The following is a 9,437-nucleotide window of genomic DNA, read 5'->3' on the forward strand; positions in this document are numbered from 1 at the left end:
CGCTTCGAATTTCAAGATGATTGACGTTGCTGGCGCAGGCTGTTATTAATAACTTGAAGGAACGGTTCTCAGGTGAAAGAGTTTGAGAAGAGAGAGTTGGACGAGAAAAGTGAAGAGAAGGGCGAGATAATCTTTGGAAATGAAGGTTGTTGGGAAAGGGAGGTAGTCGTAGGGTTAATAATAGGGTATTGAGCTGCATTATTTCTCTTTTTGCAGAGGAACTGATGAAGGAGGAAGAGAAATTAGGTGTGAAACAGAGAATGAAGTGAAGAGAAGAGATCAAGAGAGGAAAAGGTTTTGAAAGATACGGCTTCGCGCGATTTGGGTTTTTGTTTTTGCTTTCTCACTTTGCCTCATGCTCATGCCCGTTACGTTGTTGTGTCCATCTTCCAAACCAACTACTTTCTTTTTTTCTCGCACGACATTTTATGTTTTCGGCAAGATCGCGTGCGGGGGATCCCGTGTGCACGTGACCAACTGATGTTCTTATTGTTAAATCAGTTACTAGAAAAAAATTATTCAAAATAATCATCGATTAGTTAAATTTCTCTAATTTAGGAAAAAGAAGACGTCTATCGTATTTAGGGGGATAAAGGATGGGTACACGAAAATTTTTCTCTGAAATATATTTATCGCTAGAGTAGGTAAGTCAAATCATATTCACCCTTAAATTTTAGTTCGCTAGAATTATAATGTATTTTAAATTAATTTAATGATAAATATGAGATAGATTATTTTATTTATCTTTTTTTTTTGTCTATATTTGTCTACCACTCCTTAATATTATTATATCAGAATTTCAACTACTTTTATCATTTTTGTATTCCGATATAATAATATTAGAGAGTGATAGAAAAAAATAAACAAAAAAAATATAAATAGAATAACTTATATGGATAAATATATCCTTATTCATTTACTTTATAGACAATCTTATTTTAATGGAGTTAGTTATGTTTAAATAGAATAGCATTGAACTTCTGAAAGTGTAGATTAGCATTAATAAGAATTTAGTCAATAAGAATTGACAATAAAATTGAATTTATATCGACATTTATTAATATTTGAGTATGTTATTATTGATCGGCCTTTGTATTAATTTTTGAGAAAATGAAGTAATAATTGATAATAATATGTCATAATATCAGTAGATATTAGTATGAAACTCTTAATTATATGCTAACAGAAACCTTATAAAATATATTAAAAAAATGTCAAACAAATTTAGTAATGGTATATATTTTGCAATTAATACTCTATTAAGTGAAAATTAATTAATAGTTTATATCTTGGAGGGACAGCAGTAGCTGCATCCGTCAATTTTTGTTCCATTAGAAGTAATTCATTTGCGTACTTCTTTATGATCGGATTGGATCCTTTTAAAAAAGGGACAAATCGACAATTGCATATTAGCTTGTGAGATTTAGTTTCTCTGTAAATGACGGTTCATTTTAGAAATCAAAGTGCGGTCATTGTTACTGTTTATACTGTTTAAGAAATTAAGAAGGTATATTTTAGTATGTTTGTATTTATTATATATATATATATATATCGTTATATTATTAACAAACAATCATAATTTCATATCTTCCCTTCTTTAAAAATAATAAAAAATCACTTGCGTTTAAAGTGGACAGGTACCATTACGGCACTCTCAACGGAACGGAAGTAGGGAACTTCTCTTTGAGAAGACATTTGATAGAGGAGAAATTTTTTTTGTCCGGGAATCACGATTTTTAAAAATATAATTTTTACATTTAATTTATAATAATATTCAAAAATTTAAAATTTAAAAAATTTAGTTTTCCCAAAATCTTGAAGAACATCTCGTTCCAAACAACCTCTAATAGCCACCTTACCTACCATGACAAGCAATAAATAGACATGTTATTTTGTTGTTTATTATATGTATACTGTTTTTTTTTTTTATATATCCACATATAATAACACATATTGTTTAGGTGATACATATAATAATATTTAATGTTATTTTTGTTATTACATTCACTTAAACTTTTCAATCATCCAAATTTTCAATTTGAAGGATATTTTAATCATCTTTTGTTTCATTTTTAAGTAATATTATTTATTGGAATGATTAGTTTAGTGTTTATCCTTTTAAAAGATATTTAATTACAACAAAAAGACATATAATTAAGCTATTTTAATCAAAACTATTATGTTTTATAGTAAGAGAAACAAAAATTATTATGGAAGAAAGTGAGAGATTTTTTTAATTTAAATATGAAATAAAAAATAATAGTTTTAACTAAAATAACTATCCTTTAAAAGAATAAATATTTTTTTCTATTAATAATTATCATAACAAAAATTATTATGATTCATATTTTCAAAGTTTTATAAAAAATATGAAAACAATATTACTTTTTGCGTATAAACAATGCATCCTTAGTCCTTACGTAATAAAATAAAGTCCTTATTATTGAATGTTATTGTATTATTATTTTTCTTTGAAATACATAACATTTTGAATATTATTCAACATTTTTAATTTTTTTAATTAAGTAATTAATAATTTTCACATTTTACTTTTTATATTTTGATGAGATACAATATACAAATAGATATAATAATGCATTGTTATAACTAATGTAATTGATTTATAACTGATTTAGTTATTAAACTCAGTTTAATAACTAATCTTGATCAGCTTATGTAAAGGCTATAGCTCTCTTGTAAACTCAATAATTCATTGAATAATATTCAGAGGTATATTCAGATGTTGACTTCTTCATCTTCTTGTTTCTTCATCATCCAATCTTGATATCTTTCATGGAGGCAACACGCGTGCAAAACTCAATCAAAACTTCCTCTAATCCAGTTTCAACAAGCACCATACCTAGAAAAAGACTTAGTCACCACAAGCACCACAAATCAAGAAACTCAAAGATTGTTAGATATTCAACAAGACCAATTATTGTTGTCATGGTTGCTTTCCTCCATGACAGAAACACTATACCCGAGTATGGTTGGTTTCCAGAATTCCTTCCAAGTTTGGAAGAAGTTAGAAAAATCCTTTGCCCCAAAAACAAGAGCCAAAGTCAAACAACTGAAAATTCAGTTGAGAAACACCCGAAAAGAATGGGAGGTTTCGAAATACCTGCTCCAAATCAAGAAGATTGTTGACTCCTTGGCTGCAACAAGATGTCTAGTGGATGCAGAAGACCACATCGATGCGATCTTGGATGGTCTCAATGAAGACTATAATTCTTTTGTTACCTTTGTCACCTCAAGAATTGATCCATACACTGTAGGTGAAATATAAGCTCTCCTCATAGCCTAAGAACAAAGAATAGCAAGGCACAAAACACGGGAAGTTGCTACATTGCAAGCCAACATGGCTCAATTTCAATCTCGCAGGCAAAACAATTCCTCAGGCTCCAACAAATGAGGGTTCAATCTGAATAAAGAAGGCAGAAATAACAGAGGAAGGTTTCCTAGATGGGGAGGTCGTGGCAATGGCAACCCGACCCAGTATCAAGTTTGTGGCAAGTATGGACACACAGGTTAGGAATGTCATCATCGGTTTAACCACAATTTCCCAAGTACATTCAATCAAATTAGTATTAGCAACTCTGCCCCTCAATCTTCATACCTGTATATGTTGATGACATCCTTGTTACTGGCTCTTCAACCTCTGCAATCAAGTCTCTTATTTCCTCTCTAAATGGTGTTTTTGCTCTCAAAGATCTTGGCCAACTCCACTATTTTCTAAGAATCGAAGCGCACAAAACTAAATATAGAGGATATTATCTAAATCAGTCCAAGTATGAATCTGACCTTCTACAGAAAGCCAATATGACCAATTGCAAACCCATGCCAACACCAATGGTGTCCAGCTTGAAGCTTTCCTTTCATGATGGCTCTCCTTGTATCGTTCTATTATTGGAGCTCTTCAGCATGCCTCCATAACCAGGCCTGATATTGCATTTTGTGTGAATAAAGTTTTTCAGTATATGCATAATCCCCTTGACACTCACTGGAAAGTAGTAAAATGAATCTTTCGTTACTTTTACGCGACATTGTCAATCATGGATCATGGTCTAGTCGTTAAATCGTCGAAACACTTCAACCTTGTTGCTTATTATTACTCAGAATGGGGTTCTGACCTTGATGATCGAAGATCCACCGACGACTTTTGCATCTTTTTTGGTGATAATCTTATTACCTGGTCCTCGAAGAAGCAACAAGTTGTCAGTCGTTCCAGTACTGAGGCTGAGTATCAGTGCCTTGCTGCAATAGTGGCTAAGCTTACTCGGATGAAGTCCTTTCTATCTGAACTGCGGATTAGAGTTCCTCATCCTCCATCCACTACTGTGACAAACTTTCGATTTTGCTTCTCTCTGCTAAACCTATTTTTAACTAAAGAACTAAGCACTTTTAATTGGATCTACATTTTGTTAGAGAGAATGTCGGGAGAGTGACCATTTTGCCACGTTTGGACAAAAAAATTATCAGACTGCCACGCCAACAGTAAATTTTGCCAAAATGCCACGCGGCATAATTCGCTACACAGTGTAGCGAATTATGTATGCAAGTATTTCGCTACACAGTGTAGCGAAATATGCCACGTCAGAACAAAAAATGCCACGTGTCAAATTTTGCAAAATTCGCTACCCTATGTAGTGAATTTTGCAAAATTTGACAAGTGGAATTTTTGGTTCTGTGCGTTCTGACGTGGCATATTTCGCTACACTGTGTAGCGAATTACTTGCATACATAATTCGCTACACTGTGTAGCGAATTATGCCGCGTGGCATTTTGGCAAAATTTACTGTTGGTGTGGCAGTCTGGTAATTTTTTTATCCAAACGTGGCACTTTGGTCACTGTTCCGAGAATGTCGCTGCCAACCACATTTTGGTCCATCACATTCCTGTGTTGGATCATGTTGTTAATGGCCTCACAAAGCCCATTGCTTCCACAAAATTTTTGGACTTTCGAACTAAGGGATGATAAGATACAATATACAAATAGATATAATAATGCAGTACTATAACTAATGTAACTGATTTTGTTATTAAACTCAATTTAATAACTAATATTGATCAGCCTATATAAAGGCTATATCTCTCTTGTAAACTCAATAATTCATTCAATAATATTCAGATATTGATTTCTTGATTTTCTCATTTGTTCATCATCCCAATGTCGATATCTTTCATATTTTATAAAAAAAATTCTGAAACAAATGGAAAATTGTTATGATGTTAGCCAAAGTAGTAGGTGGTCAAAAAAGAACAAAAAACCCAACCCAAATGGATTTATGATTTTTTGGTATAAGCATTAGCTGTGAGCTACGAGTGGGGAAGTTAGTATGACCATTAGTATGTTAGGAAATTGTTGTGGGTAGTAGATTCTGTTATTGCTTTTGGTTACTGATACTTGCTTGTATTCATTTCGTCTTTCCGTTATTTTTCTCCTTTCTTCTGTGACTGATAGCTTGGCGGGTGTATAAAATGTTGGTTCTACTGATAATCAATACAGAAGAAATATTTCAACCTTGATTTGGTTTAGGAGATACTCTCCCTCGAAGAGAGATCTTTTCTTGTTTTTGCTTCGGTTCATTTTTCTTTCTTAACAAAAATGACTAATGTCTTTTTATGTGGGCTTGCAAAATATGTGCACTACCTATTACTGGAATGGACTTGAATACAGCTGTGGTGTAACCCTTCAAATTATAGATGGGCATCAAAGTTGATTTTAGCATGGGTCGATGTAAACAGGCTAGGGTTTGTCATAGGGAGTTGAGGTTATGTCCTGCGATGCACGGACACGTGATTTGTGTTCAAAAATGCGTGTTGTACACCGACACATTCGAACACGCGGTCATTGTTTCGACACGTTTCGACACGCAATCAACTTTTTCCGACACGCGGTCAACGCTCCGACACGCATCTGACACATTTTTTTTAGAACTAAATTTTATTTTATTAATTAAACATAAAAAAATAATTTATAAATCAATTTTTTTCTGTTATAAAATCTGACATGAAAAATTAACAAGGTACGCAAAATTATTTTTGTTTATATTTATATTATAAAATTTGAATATTTAATTAGTTATATAACTTATTATGGGCTGCTATATGTATTAAATATAAATTATATTATATATATTAAAAATATTATTTAATATCAAAACGTGTCCCAACGTGTCAGAATATGACATTTTTTAGAATTAACGTGTCATGTCGTGTCGTATCTCGTGTCAGTATCGGTGCAACATAGATTATGTCTCGGTTGACCGTGCACAGAGGCAGAACTAGAGGGGGGCTAGGGTGGGCCCCCGTCCCCCTAAAATTTGATGCGAACAAATTATATATATAAATGGTATTTTAATAAAATTACAAAATGTGTGTGAGTGGGTAAATTACTAACATGCGTGAGCGTGAAGAGGAAGCACAAAATCTTAACGACTCAAATCAAACTTCTGAAAATTGTTCAGCCTGCAATTGCAAGAGAAGACAACTGAAGAGAAAGCACAAACATTTTTATTGAAGGGGGGTGTGGGACTCAATCTTGAAACACTCTTCAAGTACCTCTTCACTCTTCAGTTTTCAGTGATAGTTAATAACCCGCCTCGGCCTCTCTTACCTTCTTTTGGGGTAAAATTTAAGAAAATGATTCAACTTTGGCATTTTCATTTTTCATTCAACTTCTCCTAATTGTACTAGTTTGAAAAGTCAAGGATGATTTTGGTTTTGAAGAAGTCAAATATTTCTAGGATTAAAATATTAAAAAGTGGGGGGCTTGATTCGGTAGTTCATTTGCCAATATATAGGTTATGTGTTTCAAAAAAGAAAAAATAAGAGTGTGCAAGAAGAAAACAAAAAATAGTGAAAACGGAGAAAGATAGTGTCGTAGCACTTAAGGAGGCGTTTGGTAGAGTAGAACAAATTTTTTACCGTGAATTTTTGTTTTCGAGAATATGATGGGAATTTTTTTTTTAGGGTAAGTTACTAAAAGATGTTTGGTATGCCAAAATTTTTCCGAAAATGTTGAGTTAATTTTAATGATGTTGTTTGTTAATTTCCAATCACAAGAGAAAAAACAATTTCACCCCTTCAATAGTAATCTTTCCTAACTAATTTACAAAGAAAAGCAAATTATGGGGAAAAAAAATTCCCAGCCATATTTTTTTTTTTTGGTAATTCCCAATCATATTTTTACTTCATCTCCTACCAAACATAGGCAAATAATTTTCCAACCTCATTTTTCTAGGAAATTTTTTTTTTCAACTCCTACCAAACACGTGATTGTGAGATTAAAAAATTGTAGTATGTTCTTCTAAATTATTCTTAATCTCTTTAAATTTCCAACAATTTTAGCTATAAAAAGAATGAAAGGACATATATAACGTTGTGGGTATCTAATTTATTGATAATGGATAACATGATTTATTTATGGGTTCACTTCTTCTGCAGCAATAACATATGGAATTTTTTGTAGCAAACATATTTACACTTGTGGATTCTGACATTTAAAAAGAAAGAAAAAAGTCAAGATCCGCATGCGTAAAATAAAATCAAGGACAAGCTTCGAAATAAAATAGAAGACCAATTTCTTGATGATTCTTTGATTACATATATTAAAAAAGAAATTATTTTGATTTTTAACACGGATTCAATTATATATGAGTTTAACAATAAAAAAATACATAAAATAAGAGTCAAATGAAGTGATCTTAATCTTTGTAATAGATTTCTTTTAATTTTTTTTATATTAAGTCTGTATTATATAATATAATATTTTTTATTTTCGCCTCCATCCTTAAAATTTCTGCGTCTGCCACTCACCGGGCATGATGAAACCGTGAGTCATGACAAGATGAAATCCATTGAATATTGAAAATCCTCCCGGCCGAAAAATGTAGTCCTTAACTTCGTTGGGCCTCACATTTTTGTAACTCAAGGTCTCAAGATTTTTGTAAGGTGGTGGGGGCTTTATTTTATTAATTAATATCAACAAATGAAATGAGGTAATAATAATAAGGGGATCAATTTCCTTTTTTTTTCTCATGCTACACACACAATATATGAGTGAAATCAGTAAAAAATTGAGAAAACAAAAAAATTAAGATGTGACCTACTTATATATTGTGTGCAGCATGAAAAACTTTTATTATGTAAAATGAGAAAATTATTTTCATAATAATAATAATAGAAATGGCAGCTTCCCGGAAAATCATAGCGTCCACTCCGCTAACAATAAGCTGTTCAGATCCATAGGAAATGTTTTCCTGATCTTAAAACATCATCATTTATTCCTCTTGAGCACCAAGCTTCGCTACAAATTTGCGCACCTATGAGCTTCTCTGAATATACGAACAATAATACTCCAACACCTATCCAGCATAGCTTCGATGTTACATGTTAGCCACAATAATTCCAAATTTGTGATATAGTTGCCAACTCAAAATAAGGTTGACAGCATCCCAAGGCTTTCTGTAAGTTTTGAAGTTATAAGTTCACTATAAACACTTGAGCCATTTTTAATACTCGAGTGAGGACTCGTTGCATTCAAAACGTGTCAGGTGTTGAGATATATAGTCCCACATTGGTTGTATGTGCAACTAATGTAGAGTTTATAAGGTCTTGGTCACTCCCACCCTTTGAGCTAGCTTTTGAGGTTGTGTATCTCAAGGTTCTTTTACATGGTATCAGAGCCTCGCCGTCCTCCACTTTCTTATGTGGCGTTTCTTAGCACAGGTAGGCTGGGCCTGTTGCATTGTCCACTCTTCAAGCCCAATGGGCTCTCGTGTGAGGGGGCATGTTGAGATATATAGTCCCACATTGGTTGTATGTGCAACTAATGTAGAGTTTATAAGGTCTTGGTCACTCCCACCCTTTGAGCTAGCTTTTGGAGTGGTGTATCCCAAGGTTCTTTACATAATGGGACATGGGAGACGATTTATGAGATACACAGATGTACGAATGCAATCAGACCAATAAATCAAAGGTATATTAGACTAAAAAAGTAAAGACCGAGCAACATTTAAAATGTGCTGGTGTTTTCGCTCAACAACAAAGTTTTGTTGTGGGCGATCAACACAAGAATGAAAAGAAATGATGCCATTGGTGCAAAAAATTGAGTCAAAATTAAACTCAGGAGCATTATCAGAGCGCACAGATTTTATTTTCTTGTTAAATTGTGTGAGAACAAGAGAGTAAAATTCAGGAAATATATTGAAAACATCAGACTTTGAACGCAGAAAATAGACCCATGTGTATCGACTACAATCATCAACAATCGCTAAAAAATAACGAAAACCTTCAATGGACAAATGCGAAAAAGGACCCCAGACGTCCAGATGTATTAAATCAAAAGTAGATTCTGACAAATTGTTATGAGAAGGGAAAGATAAACGCCTCTGTTTAGAAAGAGGACAAACAGTACAAGATGAATTACAATGAGT

Source organism: Gastrolobium bilobum, unplaced genomic scaffold, assembly GCF_033153095.1.
Source record: "Gastrolobium bilobum isolate Gb01-03AN ecotype WA unplaced genomic scaffold, APGP_CSIRO_Gbil_v1 utg15966, whole genome shotgun sequence".
In the NCBI taxonomy this organism is placed as follows: Eukaryota; Viridiplantae; Streptophyta; class Magnoliopsida; order Fabales; family Fabaceae; genus Gastrolobium; species Gastrolobium bilobum.